Source organism: Hyaena hyaena, unplaced genomic scaffold (assembly GCF_003009895.1).
Source record: "Hyaena hyaena isolate Hyena2069 unplaced genomic scaffold, ASM300989v1 scaffold_195, whole genome shotgun sequence".
Classification (NCBI taxonomy): domain Eukaryota; kingdom Metazoa; phylum Chordata; class Mammalia; order Carnivora; family Hyaenidae; genus Hyaena; species Hyaena hyaena.
In genome coordinates this window covers 1402894-1420654 of record NW_024080827.1, presented here as the reverse complement: position 1 = coordinate 1420654, position 17761 = coordinate 1402894, and the positions used below count along the sequence as shown (strand labels likewise).

At 40.1% G+C, this 17761-nt stretch overlaps 1 pseudogene; it reads right to left on the bottom strand.

Moving 5' to 3' along the window:
• Positions 1-8729: 8729 nt before the first annotated feature.
• LOC120237984 lies at positions 8730-10063 on the bottom strand (annotated as a pseudogene).
• Positions 10064-17761: the final 7698 nt, after the last annotated feature.

Below are 17761 nucleotides of genomic sequence, written 5' to 3'. Positions count from 1 at the left end.
GCAGAGTTGGTTATGCATCCAACTCTTGATCTCAAGTCAGGTCATGATTTCACATTTTGTGAGTTCAAATCCCACATCTGGTTCTTCATTGATGGTGCACAGCCTGCTTGGAATTCTGTCTTTCCTTCTCTCCAGCACTCCCCCTTTGTGCTCAGTCTCTCATGCCCTCTCTCTTAAAATAAATAAATAAACTTAATTTAAAAAATTAAAAGAAAACAAATAAAATTCCTGCAATAAGGGCTCTGAGTAAGCTTTCTCCTCCCTCCTGATTCTGCCTCCTGACCAAAGCCATGCTTCTCCTATGGCCCATGTGGCATGCTGTGTGCCTTTCTTTTGAGAAATATTAGTAATAAATTCTTGTTTTAATGTCATTAATCTTTGTTGTCACCCAATCACCTCCATATATGTAAGCACCAGGGATCTATTTTGAGACAAATAGAACAATTAGTGGATGACTCAACCATAGCACCCTGAGGACCAAGCCTCTAGATGTTTTTGGGACACCAGCTGACTCTGCTCTGCAGCCAGCTTTGCTCGGGTAGCACTGCTGGCTTGCGGTGCTGGTGCTTAACTTCCACTGCCTTGTGTTGTGTCTGCTATGTCTTTCCATAGTTTTCTAACCTAAACTGTGGCCAGATATCCACCCAGATTCTTGCTTAGCACAAGTAAGGGGTTTTAGAGGCCTCCAAGGAGGGATCAAAGTGGCTTCCAGAGCTAACTGACACAACAAAGGCTGTGTGGGAGTGAGAAGCATGGAGGGGTTCCTGATGAGTGCTCTGAGGGTGCTGAGACTGACCATTTCCCCTGGTGGCACCATTAGACCACCACCAGAGGCCACCACAGAGGGCATAGGAGCCTGACACTGAGCCCAAGGGGTGCTCTCTATTTGTAACAAATGTCTTACTCTGGTGGACAAATAAGTCCCAGGTGAATAAAGTCCCCCTACGACAGTTCATCAGAGAGCAACAATGACTATCAGTCTGGTCTCCTAAGCATTGTCACCTTCTAGAGACACATCTTTGATTCCAAATTTGAACTAGTGTGTTTCCCCTGATCAATAGCTAGGTATAGGGCACCTTCTCTGTGGAAAACCATAGCTGTCTCCCAAAACTTTAAGTGTTGCTTTAAGGGCAAATTTCTTTGTTGTTGCTTGCCTTGCTGATCCTATGATTCATCCCTTGACTTGGTGTGGTATAAGGGATCACATCTTTGGACTCTGATGTCCCAAGGCTTAATAAAAAAAAAGGAAAAGAGGAAGAGTATTTGGTTCCTGCTCTTCCTGAAACACCCGAAGAGGCTTCTCACTTGGACAATGTATTTGGGTACTCCTGAGTTCTCCTGCTTACCAACACGCTAAGAGCCTCTTCTTATAACTAAATTATTGAAACTCAGGATTCTACCACCATTGCTTTCTTGTATGTAGACCTCAGCCCCTCTGAGGTTGACTGGGACCCCCTATTAAGGGAGGCTGCCAGTCACAACTGAGGCCACTCAAGACCACCATGAGCTTATAAGGTAAATACCCAAAGGGGGAAAAGAGGTCTTCCAGATAGGAGAGGGGGAAAAAAAAAGTATAAAGACAATTTTAGTCTTCTGGAGACATGTCATTCTAAAAGATTCTGTTTAAGAGAAAAAGGAGGTGGTGAAAGGGATGATTAAGTTGTAGACAGACCTGCCACAGGGGGAAGCTTCTGCCTAGATCACTGGCCCCCTTCCTGTACCTTTTCCTTCCCATCAGCCAGAGACAGAATCTAAAAACTGAGGCTTTAAGCAACTGAAAGTTAAAAAAGAAAAAAAATCCCTAACTATAAGGGGGGGGGGAAGGTAATTAAATTAAAAATATATATGCATTATTGCAATCCCTATCAACCAGAATTCTTCACAGAACTAGAACAAACAATCCTAAAATTTGTATGGAACCAGAAAAGACCCCAAAGAGTCAAAGCAATCTTGAAAAAGAAAACCAAAGCTGGAAGCATCACAATTCCAGACTTCAAGATGTATTACAAAGCTGTAATCATCAAGACAGTATGGTACTGGCACAAAAACAGACACTCAGCTCAAAGCAACAGAATAGGGAACCCAGAAATGGTCCCACAAATTAACTAATCTTTGACAAAGCAGGAAAGAATATCCAATGGAACAAAGACAGTCTCTTCAGCAAATGGTGCTGGGAAAACTGGACAGCGACATGCAGAAAAATGAACCTGGACCACTTTCTTACACCAGACACAAAAATAAACTCAAAATGGATGAAAGACCTAAATCTAAGACAGGGATTCATCAAAATTCTTGAGAAGAAAGCTGGCAAAACCTCTTTGACCTTAGCCGCAGCAACTTCTTACTCAACACATCTCTGGAGGTAAGGGACACCAAAGCAAAAATGAACTATTGAGACCTCATCAAAATAAAAATCTCCTACACAGCGAAGGAAACAATCAGCAAAACTAAAAGGCAGCTGACAGAATGGGAGAACATCTTTGCAAATGACATATCAGATAAAGGGTTAGTATCCAAAATCTATAAAGAACTTATCCAATCAACATCCAAAAAACAAATAATCCAGTGAAGAAATGGGCACAACACATGAGTAGACATTTCTCCAAAGAAGACATCCAGATGGCCAACCAACACATGAAAAAATGCCCCACATCACTCATCATCAGGGAAATACAAATCAAAACCACAATCACATGTCATCTCACACCTGTCAGAATGGCTAATATTAACTCAGACAACAACAGATGTTAGCAAGGATGCAAAGAGGATCTCTTTTGCACTGCTGGTGGGAATGCAAACTAGTGCAACCGCTCTGGAAAACAGTATGGAGGTTTCTCAAAAAATTAACAATAGAACTACCCTATGACTCCACAATTGCACTACTAGGTATCTATCCAAGGAATACAGGGGTGCTGTTATCAAAGGGCACATGCTTCCCAATGTTTATATCAGCACTATTGACAATAGCAAAGTATGGAAAGGGCCCAAATGACCACCAACAGATGAATGGATAAAGAAGATATAGTATATATCTATATCTATATCATCTATGTCTATGTCTATATCTATGCAATGAAGTATTACTTGGCAATCAAAAGGAATGAAATCTTGCCATTTGTAACTACATGGGTGGAACGAGAGCTTATTATGCTAAGCAAAATTAGTCAGAGAAATACAAATATCATATGACTTCACTCACATGAGGAATTTAAGATACAAAACAGGGGCGCCTGGGTGGCTTAGTCAGTTAAGCGTCCGACTTTCGCTTAGGTCATGATCTCGCGGTTCATGGGTTCGAGCCCCACATCAGGCTTTGTGCTGACTGCCAGCTCAGAGCCTGGAGCCTGTTTCAGTCTGTGTCTCCCTCTCTCTCTGACCCTCCCCTGCTCACACTGTCTCTCTCTCTCCTAGAAATAAATAAAAATATTAAAAAAAAAAGATACAAAACAGATGAACATAAGGGAAAGGAAGCAAAAATTATTAAAACACGGAGTGGGACAAAATATAAGAGACTCTTAAATATAGAAACAGAGGGTTGCTGGAGGGGTAGAGGGAGGGGAGATGGGCTAAATGGGTAAGGAGCATTAAAGAATCTACTCCTGGAATCATTGTTGCACTATATGCTAACTAACTTGGATATAAATTAAAAATAAATTAACTAAAAAAATAAAAATTAAAAGTTAAATGTATAAAATTAAATATATATGTATTATTGTGTATTGGCTTGCTAAGATTTCAAACCCACTTGTTCATGACAAAGACAGAAAAATGAAGTTGTTTTTAGAAGTAAAGTTGTTCTGATACAAAAATGAAGTAAGTTGTGTGAGGTTGTCATCGTCTTATTCATTGTTCTCGATAAGAAGTCAGTAGTGTGGCTGGTGAGGGGCCCCACTCGGGGGCCTATCAAGAAAAACACGCGAAGGGGCACCTAGGTAGCTTAGTTGGTTAAACATCCAGCTTTAGCTCAGATCATGATCTCACAGTTCATGAATTTGAGCCCCACATCGGACTCTGTGCTGACAGCTCAGAGCCTGGAGCCTATTTCAGATTCTGTGTCTCCCTCTTTCTGTTCTTCCCCTGCCCATGTTCTGTCTCTCTCAAAAATAAATAAGCATTTAAATTTTTTTTTAAAAAAACATACGAAGAAGCAGTTATGGCAAAGGGACATTTTATCTCAATACCAAGAGTGTATGAGGATAATCTGAGAGTGTTTGATTTGGGCATGGCTACACTTGGCTGATCTGAAAGAGCTCTCCAAAGACATGGGGCAATGAGTTCCTGCCACGGTAAAGGCCACGCTTTACCTACAGTGGCAAAAGCCTTGCAGTAGCCTGGCTCTAAGAAGAAGACCCTTTTGCCTGTCAACACGAGCACCATTGTTCCCTAGCAACTTGTTCTAGCAACAAAGAGTCTTTACTTTGCACTGGCAGTTGAATTTCTCTAATACCAACTAGTATAAAGGTACACCCCAACTAAACTTGGACTTTATTCCTTTCACCTGTCCTTGCCTGAAATGACAATGTGATTAATCAATCATTGGCTTAGAGTATGTTATTTCTTTATAGCCTATTAAAAGACATAATCCTGTATGCTTATTGGTTTATGAAATTCTTGCACCAAACCTGAGTTAACTTATTGGCAAAGACAATCCCAGTCTCTGGAAGTTAATTTGCCTCTCAATACAAAGCAAGGGCCAGAGACTTATTTTAATTGAATAAGTGGCTCTATCTCCATATTTGTTATAAGCAGTTGGTCCATTGCCTAAAAATGTCCCCTTTAGTGTAAAGAACTCTGGGAATCTCTTTTCTCACAAATATCCAAAATATCAATCCAAATCATGCCTCTATGTATACTAAGGCCACGATACAATGCCATGCCAGGGCACCCTGCATTCCCTTCGGAGTTACAGTCCTTACAAATAGTAGCCAAGACACACATGTTATTCCTCAGAACACACAATCCCAGACTCCTGGAAGACTTATTCACCAGAATGGCTATATCCTTGATAGTTCCCAGATAACCAATGTAACTGAGACACTTCTCAAACAACTGGTTTTACTATTCCAAATGAGAAAATAAACCACTAAAAGAGCTTCTATTTTGCCCCAGGCCTTAATCTATTTTAATAGATTTTCTATCTTGCCCCCATCCCCTAAGCTTTGGAGGTCAGACCAAGAGCACATATTCTTCTGAAACCCATACATCATACACTGTTCCAAAGTCCCTGTGACACAGGACTTATTTGAACCTATACTTCTACTGAATATAAAACTGGTTTAGTGCAGCTGTACACCTTCTAGAGACTGTTGGTCTTATTACTACTGGTCTAGGTGTTTTCCTTGGTTTATAATCTAGAGGTCCAAATACCCCAATAAGCCAATTTTTCATTGGAAAATGCTTACACCCGTATCAATTCAAGTGGGCTCCTATTTGGAAGTTACCTCTGTCCTACTTCCTAGATGCCATCACCTGGTCCAGCTCATCCCTGGAAATGACATGGCCTCAGTTGACATTACCCTACCCAAGACCTCACCTTAGACTCCAATCCAACCCCTGTACCAGAGGTAACTTCATTTCAATCTTAAATCGCTGCCTCAGCGATGCCCATGGGCTGCCTATCCTAAGGTACAAATTGGACACAGGACATATTTTGCTTTTCTTCCTTTGATATTAGGAACTCTATTGTGTTTCTGAGATCACGTGTTTAGCTCATGATCCTGTTATACTCCTTGCTCTCTGCCAAAATGAACCCCATCCCCCATGACTAAAGGGAAATCTGGTAAAGGTTGCTACTATCTATGCCATTCAAGAAATTAATGAAAATTATTGCTGTCCCCAGGAGACACCTGCCTCTTATCAGTCAATCCCCTTGACCCACTGGGTAAAGGACCACCTGCTCTTCAATGCCTTCTCCTACTATCCCTATCAGCTTAGCACCACTGCTTCCTGCCTTGGTCTCCAGTCATGACCACCATACAAGTCCTTCCCCTTACTTACACACAATCCCACTAATCCCACTAATATTTATATATACCTTACTAACTTTTCAGTTCATACCCTCCAACAACATAACTGCTGGATTTACCACCCTGACCCAAAAAAATGCACCAAGATATTATTGTCAAACTTATACTTTTTACTAGCTCCCAACTCCACCAAGGTATTGTTGTTAGAGAGCTCCCAAAACTCTAGATCTATTTTTGTGGATTATTCCATATAATAGAAAACCTATTATTGGGCTTGTCTACAAGGACACCATAAACCTCTACTTGTGTTCCTCCATTTCACAATAAAATGCTTTCTTTGCTATTTCCATGATTATCACACCAAGATTTCCTTAACATGATGTCAGAATATCAGAGTATAGATATTCCCCTATATTAGAAACCATAATAAGGGCTCTGAATCAGGCATTCCCCTCTCTCGATCCTACTTTCTGATCCCACCAGATGCTTCCCTATGTGGCCCTACATGGCGTGGCATGCCCCCTTCTCTTGGGAAATGTAAGTTATAAATTCTTTCAATGGCCTTAGCCTTTCCTACAGTCATTTAGTCACTCCTATAAGTTAAAATCTCAAAGGTACATTTTGCGAAAGTAGTCCTACACAACTTTCCATGAGTTATAAGAAACTTCTAATAAATTCCCAATTTGGTGTCTGTTGTTCTCAGTTTTCTTCCTATTATTACAATCAGAACAATATGATAAATGCAAAATTCAGTTCGATCTAACAACTATGTACTTTCTAAGCTTCATGTTTGAACTCTAAGCTAGAGATGTCACTTCCAAGGATGATGGTGGCAAATACATAACAAGGTGACAAATCAACTATAATAATGATGAAGTCTGTAAAAAATTTTTTAAGAGAACCTGGATGAAAAAATATTGAAATCTGTTAAGGGCACAGGGAGTATGGGCACTAGGAGAATTTGCCAGGTAGATAATGGTGGGATGGAATCTTAGGCAAAGATAGCAGTTTGGCAGAGATAATGTGTCCTGAAACAGCCTGACATATGGGGAGAAGAGTGGACAGTAAGGTATAGCTGGAGCCCAGGGACATATGTATATAGTGTAGTAGGTGTTGACTTTGAAGCTGGCTGGTATCAAGAAGGGAAAGGCCACATATTTCAGATGGAAAATTTGGACACCATTCTATAAGCAGATAAAAAACCATCAGTGGCTTGAGGCTAGGAAGTGACAAGATGTTGCCACCATAGCAATCATCATGTAGTGAGCCAGCAACTAAGCTAGCAGTCTCAGAAGTAAGAGACATATCACATTCATCTTGCATTCCCCAGCATGACTAATATTGGAGTTTGCATAGAGTGATTACTGAGTAATGAATGATTGAATAAATACTTTTCTTTTTCCTCCAGCTCATGAGTGTATCTTAACCAGTTTCAGGCTCTTAAGAAATTCTCTCTGCCTCTGGCGAGATTAGATGTCTCCAGCCAGATCACCCCAACTGTCCCACCAATATAGCAATTACTCCTATATTTTCATGATTGATATCCTTGTCTTCCCCCCATTGTCTGCCATCTTTTTAATGAAGAGGACATGCCACTCTGAACTGGATTCCATTCAATGACAGTGAGAGCCTGGCCCTTAGGTGCTTCGTGAGTGCTCTTTGGGTGAACAGAAGAATGAGGGAATGACAGAGTGAATAAATGATTGCATGGCAGAATGGATGATATCTGGTTAGACATCAGCCTTATACTTCCTAGAGCCAACCAATGTCAGCATGTGGAGTATTTGGTTCTCTGGGCATGGAGGTGACTTACAGGCCTTTTCAGCTGTTTTCTGATGATTTTCATCTAAATATCTTCACCTCTTCATGTGACAGTAGCACCAATTCCTTTGCCCAAACTCATGGTGACTCACAGCAGTAACATAGAAAAAGGGAAGCTTGTCTTCTCCTTTTGCCAGCTTTCCAGGTGGGCAACTGGCATACTTTGGAACAAACGTCAGTTAGAGAATGAAAATTTTAAATGTAGACTCTTCTGCCCAGAGATACTGAGGTGGCAGGTGTGCATATATGTGCAAACCCACATGTGATATGTGTGTGTGCATGTATGTGTATGTGTGTGTATAGACGTACAGCCATCTGTGTATTTTGGAAATGTTATCCAAAAGGATCAAACTTCTTTAAAAGATGTTTACAGTGTTTTAGAGTGATAATGTTTTTTAAAAAAAGAAAAGGTATGAAGAACACAAAAATGATCAATGAACTTTCTTTATATGGAAAATTTGTTATAAGACACTAAAAAAATAATTATAAGGAACATATGAAACACTGAAACAGCTCTATTACTTAAGGGAAAGCCCCTAACTATTATTATTATGTAAATCTATTAAAAATTGCTCATCCTCTGTCATTTTTACCTACCACAAACAGCACTTTCTTTTGGCTTAATTTAATACAAAACCATGAGTTGCTTTTTAGCGGGATCAAGTTTTGTACATGGGTCTCAAAATTCTATGGCAGATTTTTAGTCATTTCCATTAAAAAGTACTAAATTTAAAAGCTAATAACTTAAAAGTGCCAGACACACACACACACACACAAATGGTCCACAAAACACTCTTCATTCCTTCAGAAGGTTTTATGATGCTTTATTATCATTAACCAGTCTTTTATTATTAAACTTAAATGGTCAATTGACACAAACAGTTCCAAGACCATTCCTCCACCACTGATTAAGACTGGGTTGGCAGGTTTTGGGGATAATATTCATTTAGCCTTTTGAGTTTTCTGGGCAAAACTTGGTGACCTTGTCACCTCCAGCTACCTTCTTGTCCACTGCTTTGATGACACCCACATCAATTGTCTGTCTCATGTCACAAACAGCAAAACAGCTTCAAGGAGGATAGTCAGAGAAGCTCCTAGCACACATAGGCCTGCCGCAACCATATCAATGATGACAGCATCCCCAGATTTCAGGGACTTGGGACCATCTTCTAGCCTTTTTCCAGAATAGTGATCAATCTTATTCAGCTCAGCAAACTTGCAAGCAATGTGGGCCATGTGACCATTCAGCAAAGGTACATCTCCAGCACCAATTTGGCCTGGATGGTTCAGGATAATCATCTGAGCCATGAAGCCAGCTGCTTCCATTGGTGGGTCATTTTTGCTGTCACCAGTCACATTGCCACAATGAACATCTTTGAAAGATATAGTCTTGACACTGTGCCCGGGAAGAGCCTCACTCAAAGCTTCATGATGCATTTCAACAGACTTTACTTCAGTTGTAACATTCACTGGAACAAAGGTGGCCACCATGCCTGGTTTAAGAACACTGAAGTCTCCGCACGGGCCCACAGGGACTGTATCGATACCACCAATTTTGTAGATGACCTAGAGGGACAGACACAAGGGCTTGTCAGCTGGACTAGTTGGTGGCAGAATGCAATCCAGAGCTTTAAGCATGTGGTTCCACTGGCATTACCATCTGTATGTTGACTTTCCATCCCTTTGAACCAAGCCATGTTAGCATTTGCTCCAGCATGCTGTCACCTTTCCAACCAGAAATTGGCACAAATGCTACTGTGTCAGGGCTGTGGCCAATTTTATTAATGTACGTGCTGACTTCCAGAGGCTCAGTGGAATTCTTTTGTTAACACCAACAATACGTTGCTTTACACCCAGTGTGTAAGTCAAAAGGGCATGCCCATAGTTCTGTCCACTCTTAGAGAGACCTGCTTCAAATTCACCATCACCAGCAGTGACAATCGGGATGGCACAGTTAGCCTGAGATGTGCCTGTAATCAAGTTTTTGATAAAATCTGTGTTCTGGAGCACCCATGATGGTCACATAATACTTGCTGATCTTGAATTTCTACAGGGAGATACCAATGGTGTTACCGTGTTCACATTCAGCTTTCAGTCTCTCCAAGACTCAGGCACACTTGAAAGAGCCCTTTCCCATCTCAGTAGCCTCCTCAAATTTTTTGAAGTTCTTTCGTTGATCCCACCACATTTGGAGATCAGATGACCAGTAGTGGTAGACTTCTCAACACTACATGTCCAATGACAATGATGTTGATACGAGTCTTTTCCTTTTCCATTTTGCTTTAGGTTTAGTGGTGGTTTTCATGACACCCATGCTCTGGTGGCAAACGCATTGCAAAAAAAGCTAAGATAAATAAACTTTAATAGACTTTCAATTAGCACTCATACCAAATGCTGTCCCCTATCAACTCTGTGGGGTCTTTTTTCTTTTTCTTTCTTTCTTTCTTTTTTTTTTTTTTGATGATACCAAAATGTTTATTTTTCTCTTTTTAAAAATTCAAGATAATTAACATACAATGTTTCAGATGTACAATATAGGCTTCAACAATTCTATACATTACTTAGTGCTCATCACAGTAAGTGTAGTCTTATCCCCCCTCACCTATTTCACCCATCCCTATGCCCCTGGCACCAGTTTGTTCTCTGTAGTTAAGAGTCTGGTTTTTTGTTTTTCTTTTTTTCTCTTTGTTCATTTGTTTTGTTTCTTATATTCCACATGATGAGTGAAATCGTATGGTATTTGTCTTTCTCCGACTATTTTTTACTTAGTGATGATGCTAAGTTTATATTTTTTATTTATTTTTTTACAGGGGATCTATGGATATTTATTTATCTTTATTGTAAATCTGTTTTACATACAAAAGTGCTACATAGAAAATATACATGTAGTATTTAAAGAATGATAATAAAATAATACCCGTGCTTTTTCTTTTCACGTTTAATATTATAACAGTATATTAGAATGATAATAATTTCTATCACTTAAAATCCCCTCTTTGTGCCTCTCTGATCACATTTCTTTTTCTCCTCTATTAGAGAAAACCATTGTTGTGAATATTCCTGCAGTCTTCTCTATGATTTTACCATCTATACAGATCACTTTAAAATATAGATTATTTGATTATGCATGTTTTTGTCTTTTATGTGTTTGGAATTATATTTTTTGTGTTCCCTTGTAACTTGCTTATTTTTGTCAATAATTTTACATTTTTTTCTTCCTTAAATAGTTTATTGTCAAGTTGATTTCCATATAACACCCAGTGCTCATCCCAACAAGTGCCCTCCTCCATGCCCATCACCCCGCTTCTGAAGTAAACCTTTAGCACTATGCATCATCTGATTTTCTGAATAGGGGTTCAGAAATCCCATTACTAACGAGCACTTTAAACTGGAAATGCCAATACTGTTCAGTAGGTCTAAGATGAATGTTTTTTGCCACCGAACTAGCTTTCAGCTGATGTTGTTTAGCCAGTTTCCTCCTTTTCTGCCAATGAATAAGTTTTCAAAGCACATGATTTGACAGAGTAATATTGCTTTGATGCATCAACTTGGCATTCTCTCTAAACATGAGGTCACTTTTGGTGAAGGGACTGATTTTCTACCAAATTTGGCCTGGCATTACTGCACAGTTAAGATTCAGCTCAGAACAAAATCTCACTCAGTATTAGAATGGTGATTGCACTTACAGGTACCAGCCCCCATGTCAAAGAACCATATTACAGTACCTAACAAATGAGAGTAAAATGTAAAATCAGCTTTTGAACTTGAAGTCACCTGCCAGTGACCCGACTGCATGAGACATGCATTCAACTACCAGCCTTAATCTTTGAGTATCATTCAGACTTTATGGAACTCCCCATGGAAACTTGGAATCCATCATTTAAATCTTTGATTAAAAGAAGAATGACATAACCCCAATCATGAGAAAAACACCAGGCAAGTTCCAAAAGGGATGCAGTCTCAAAATACCTGCCCAGTCTCCTGAAAACTCTCAAGGTCGTCAGAAAAAAAGGAGCAGCTAAGAATCATCACAGATGAGAGGAACTTGAAGAGTCATGAGTGTTAACTTTCATGTGGAATCTTGGCTGAGATCATCCATTAGGAGATGAAAACTTATGTCCACATCCAAATCTCCACATGAATGTTTATAACAGCTTTATTCATAACTCCGAAAACGTGTCACAAGAAACCGATATGCCCTTTAGTAGGAGTATAGATAAACTGTGGACCATCCAGACAATGGAATATTATTTAGTGCTAAAAAGAAATGAGTTATCAAGCCATGAAAAGACATGGCAGGAATTCAAAATCATATGACTGAGTGAAAGAAGCCAATCTGAAAAGAATAAATTGGTATGATTCTAACTATATGATATTTGTGAAAGGCAAAACCATGAAAACAGTAAAAAAAAAAAAAAAAAGATTGAAGATTACCAGGTGTTGGGAGAAGAAGGGATAAATAGGTGGCACGCAGGATTTTTAGGGCAGTGAAAGTACTCTGCATGATGCCATAATTGTGGAAATATGCCATTATACGTTTGTCAAAATACATAGATTGTACACCCTTGAATGCCTAGAACAAACTGAGGGCTGATAGGGGTGAGGGGAAGGGGGGTGATGGGCATGGAGGAGGGCACTTGTGGGGATGAGCACTGGGTGGTATATGGAAACCAACTTGACAATAAACTATTTAAAAAATAAAAATTAAAAAAAGGGAGAGAGGCAAACCATGAGAGACTCTTGAATGCTGACAAAAACTGAGGACTGATGGATGTGGGGGGGAGGGGGGATGGGCATGGAGGAGGGCCACTTTGGGGATGAGCACTGAGTGTTATGTGGAAACTAATTTGACAATAAACTATTTGTAAAAAAAATAAATAAATAAACAAAGAAAGAAAAAAAAATAAATAAATCACAATAATAACACTGAAAAAAAAAAGAGTGAGCTATTTTGGAAAATATGGATTTTGAGTAATTATAATGTGTCAAGAAAGGTTCATCAACTATAATGATTGTACCTCCCCAGTGGAGGGTGTTGTCAAGGGCCATTAGCTGTGTCAGAGAATGACAGGGTATATGTGATAATTCTCTGGATATTTTTCTGGGAACCAAAAACTACTCTTCAAAATAGTTTATTAATGATTTTTAAAAGAATACTAGGTAAAAAGTATGGAGGGCTGAACAAAATATGAAGTTCAACTAGTAATAATGTATCCATATTGGTTCAGTGGTTTTATAAACGTAGCATATAATGTAAATGATGAATGATAGAAAACATTGGGTGAGATATGGGGCAAGAGAACCAACTTTATAATTATTTGTAAGGCTAGGGCTGCCTGGGTGGCTCAGGTGGTTAAGTGTCCAACTATTGATTTCAGCTCAGGTCATCCTCTTGTGCTTCATGGGTTCAAGACCCTCAATGGGCTCTGAGCTGACAGCACGGAGCCTGCTTAGGATTCTCTCTTTCTCCCTTCTTTCTGCCCCTCCCTCGCTCACACATTGTTCTCTCTCAACTCCTCTCTCTCTCTCTCTTTCTCTCTCACCAATAGATAAACTTTTAAAAATACCAATTATTTTGTAAGGCTTGTAATATTCTTATATTTGAAAATATGTACATTTAGAATGAGGAGAGAGAGAGAAAGTGAAAGTTTACAATTTATCAGAGTTTGGGTACATTAATTTCTTTTTAATAGGAATATTGGAAGTGGCTTCCATTTAATTCTTCTCCAGTGGTGTGCCAGACATTTGCTCAGCCCACCTGAGCCTCAGCTCCATGACTGTACCATGAAGATCCACGTGCACTTCCTCCTAGGGTTCATGTGGGGAAAAGTCAATGAGCCTTACATATTTCCCCAGGAGTCCATGTTTGCTCCAATAACCCTCTTGGTCCTGGGAGCATGAGGAGGTGGAGGGAACCTGTTGTGGACAGCCTTGCTGGGGCCCCAAACCTCTCCAGGCTCCCCAGTGCAGTATAATGCAAGTGCATTATTTTCTCAGCATATCAAGATGTGAAATAATAGCACAGCCTCAGCATGATGCTGGCACATTGTATACACTAACTGGCAATGAGTCTGTTTCTCTCCATGAACATCCATGAAAAGGTGGAGGGCACAGCAAAGGATGAAGGGACCAATGACACCAGCAGGGAGGAAATGACATTTGAGATGAATCTTGAAGGATGAGCAGGTGTGTGCCTCATAAATTAGGACTGAAGGGGCATTCCAAGTAAGGGGAACAGCAGAATCAAAAGCTGGAAGGGAGCAAGCAAGTGGACCAAGTATTCAGGAAATATTGGTAGGTAGGGGGAGGTTGAGTGTGTCCCAGATGGAGTGTGTGTGCTGTGTGTGTGTGTGTGTGTGTGTGTGTGTAAATGAGTTTGGAATGACAGGCTGAGCCAACAGGGGAAGAGCTACACAGCTTGGGCTAAGATTCTCCACCTGCTTGGAATAGAACAATCAAGGCAGAAGTTGGGAGGAGATCACAGGAGGGCTAAAGGTCCATGCAAAGTCAGTGGGGGGAAGTTCCATGTTCCCTGGCAAAGTTTAGAAACAATTATCAGAAAAATATTCTGGGGTCCATGTTTCCTTATAAATATACTTCGTGTTCTGACCTACAGTCTCCTTCCAGAAAGGATCTGACTGCTACCTGAGGATCAAGACAAATTTCTTGTTTTAAAAGAGAGCATTGTGGTCTACAGCTCCCTGGGAAACGAAGCAATTTTATTTTGCCTATGTCCAAATAATCTCCCAAAATACCACATTGTGAGTGTGTGTTCATGGAGGTCATGGTTCAATGTGTTCATCATAATGGGGATGGATCTTGGGGTGATCCTATTTTACAGGAAGCTTGGAGTTGGGGGAAACAGCCTCCTCTGATGGAATTCATGAAGAAACTCTTTGAACCTCTGAGTGAACCAGTCAATATCCATATCTCTGTGACCTTGGAATTCCCAAAAAGGTGGATCTTGAATGGAAATCAACCATAGTTATGACCTTTGGTATCTTTATACCTATGCTATCTTTGGGCCAGGATAGTGTCTTTAGAAAATGTCTTTTAGATGCCAACCCAATTTCGTATGCACACATCTGGATGTTAATGTGTTTCTTAAATGCACATGAAGTCTCCTTTCTTATTTTTACAAAACTATACATGAAAATAATTCATGAGATCTTAAAATACTGACCCCCATGCCAACATGTTTTCAGTCAACTGATGCTGTGTGTTAACACTTAGATATCAGGAACTACCCAATTTGCCACAGACCCTACTGTTTCTATTATCCATGTCCCAAAGACAAGGGTCAGTTGGCATTTACTATCACTCTGGTGTTGTTGCTCCCTTATACCTGAGTCAAAAAGAAAATAAATAATTTCTTGTGCCCAAATATCATGAAAAGTGGAGTGACAAAATGTAGCAAAGTCCATATCTTCTTTATGAAATGAGTCTCCCTCAATATGCTTATGAAAACCAAGCATGTCTGTTTTATGAAAACCAGGCAAGTTGAATACAACTTGAAACATCAATATGAGTCAGACTCGTTCTGCTTCACTTTCTGTGTGAATAGCTCAAGCCCGTAAAATATTTAGCATGTAGCCCAAAATAAAGTACTGTTACTGTCAGCAATCTGTAGATGAACAAATGGAGGTTCATTGTTTTGGGGTAAGTCCACAGAGATAAAAGAATGTATTCTGGTACGAGACCCTGCCAATAGAAGGCCAACCTGAAGGTGAATATTTTCAGCAGAAATCCCCCAGACCAGGAACACACTCTCTACCAGCCTCTCAGAGTCCATGGATTCCTCTGCCCACACAGGGACTTCAGGTTCCTCGGAGAAAACGGACTCAAACTGACATGGCTTCCCTAGCCTCAGTCAATCATTCACCAAGCATTTCTTGAGAGAGACAGGTACGGAAGTTCAGGCAATGCATTCAGGTAGCCCCAGGGCTCAATTCTGGGCTCCTCATCCTTCCAGCTCTGTGACTTTGGACAAGCCCTGAATTTTCAATACACTCCAATTTTCCAGCTATAAAATGGTAGAGATACTAGTTACCATATCTTGGGAGTGGGTGTGATGGGAATTCAGGGAGAGCTTTAGGTAAAATAGGCAGCACAGGTCTTGGAAGCTATGAGTTTTGTTATTGTTTATAACTCTCCTACAGACATTACTGCTGGGATCCCCATCCCATCAAGAAGGGTCTCTGCAAAGGCTGAGTTGTGCTCCTATCCTGGTCACTGGGGGGAAAGAGAAGCACTTGGAGGAGGAAGGTATAATGCCCTGCATGTACCCCACTCTTACAGGATTACACCAGCCACTTTCCCTGCAGGAACTGGCTCCTTCCCAAGGGGTGTGGCTAGGAGGAAACAGTCTATAAAGACAGACATTGTGTGTGTTATAAAATCCCTTTCTGCCAAGGCTCCCTAAAAGAAGGACCTTCCGTGCCTGACACTGCAGTCGAGACAGCTGAGGGTCAACAAGCTCACTCTCACATCTGGGATTGCACTGGATCTGCATACCAAGAACAAGGTAAGAGCCTGTCTCTTTCGTGTTTCATTCTCCACCTTTTTTTCTCAGGTCCCTGAGGACCTCAGGATCCTGCTATGAATCTCATCAGGGACATGTGGAGGCAGAGTCTCAATTCTCTGATAAACGAGGGGGTATTCACATGGTGTACTTAGACCCCTGTCCATCCTTCTTTCAGGAGTCTACACACCTGTGACTGTCTCCTTCTCTCAGTCTTAAAGAGAAGCCACATTCCCAGGGTGGAAATGAGATCTCAACCATTTTCTGGGCCTGCCCCTTATACAACAAAAATCTGTATTTTATTTTAAATGGAGCACTGACAATATGAATCATCTTATCATGAAATACACCAAATGAAACCCTGAGTAGTTTATAACTCTTCTTATTTGTTGTCAATATTTTCCAAAGGACAGAGTAAAGTTGAAAGGCAAGAAGTGAGCAAAGTTGGTGGTATACAAAAGACCAAAGAGATCAGGTCTGGCTTCTTTCCCAGCCTTTTACTTGCTCACTATGGGATACTGAGCAACTTATTTGCCAAGATGAGCCTGAAATGTTACATCTGTTTCCTGGGGGTGATTTATTTTTACGTACCAGGGAGAACTATTGAGTGGATTAAACAAGGTGAGAATCAAATAGTTGTTGAGGGCATAGCACATAGTAAGCGTCAAATAGGAACACTATTTCTCTTCTCCTCTCAACATTTTTTAAATGCCAACCTGATAAAATCCATGCAGTTTAGTGTAGCATTTAAGGTCATCCTATTCATTCAGTTATTTATTTTTAAAAGCATTTGGTTGAGAGCTTTCTACATGCTCAGCACTGAGCCACAACATGGCTCCAGAAATCAATTAGATATCATCCTTCCCTTCAACTTCCTAGTCTAAATGTTGTGGTTGAAATTCACCCCATCCACCTTGGTTTATTTTGTACAATCAAATTGGATTACCTCCCCTCCTTCATGCCTTTCCTTAGGCTCTTACTGCACCCCAAATACCCCCCCCCCCCCCACAGAAACCTATGTATCTAAGAGTGGCTGATCTTTTTTTTTTTCAAATAGTTTATTGTCAAATTAGTTTCCACATAACACTCAGTGCTCATCCCCACAAGTGCCCTCCTCCATGCCCATCACCCATTTAGTCCACTCTACCACCAAACACCCCTCCAGCAAGTCTCAGTTCATTTTGTTTTTAAGAGTCTCTTATGATTTGCCTCCCTCTCTGTTTTTATTTTATTTTTCCTTCCTTTCCCTTATGTTCATCTGTTTTGTTTTTTAAATTTCACATATGAGTGAAATCATATGACTTTTATCTTTCTCTGACTTATTTCACTTAGCATAATACACTCCAGTTCAATCCATGTTGTTGCAAATGGCAAGATTTCATTCTTTTTGATCACCAAGTAATATTCCATTATATATATATATATATATATATATATATATATATGTGTGTGT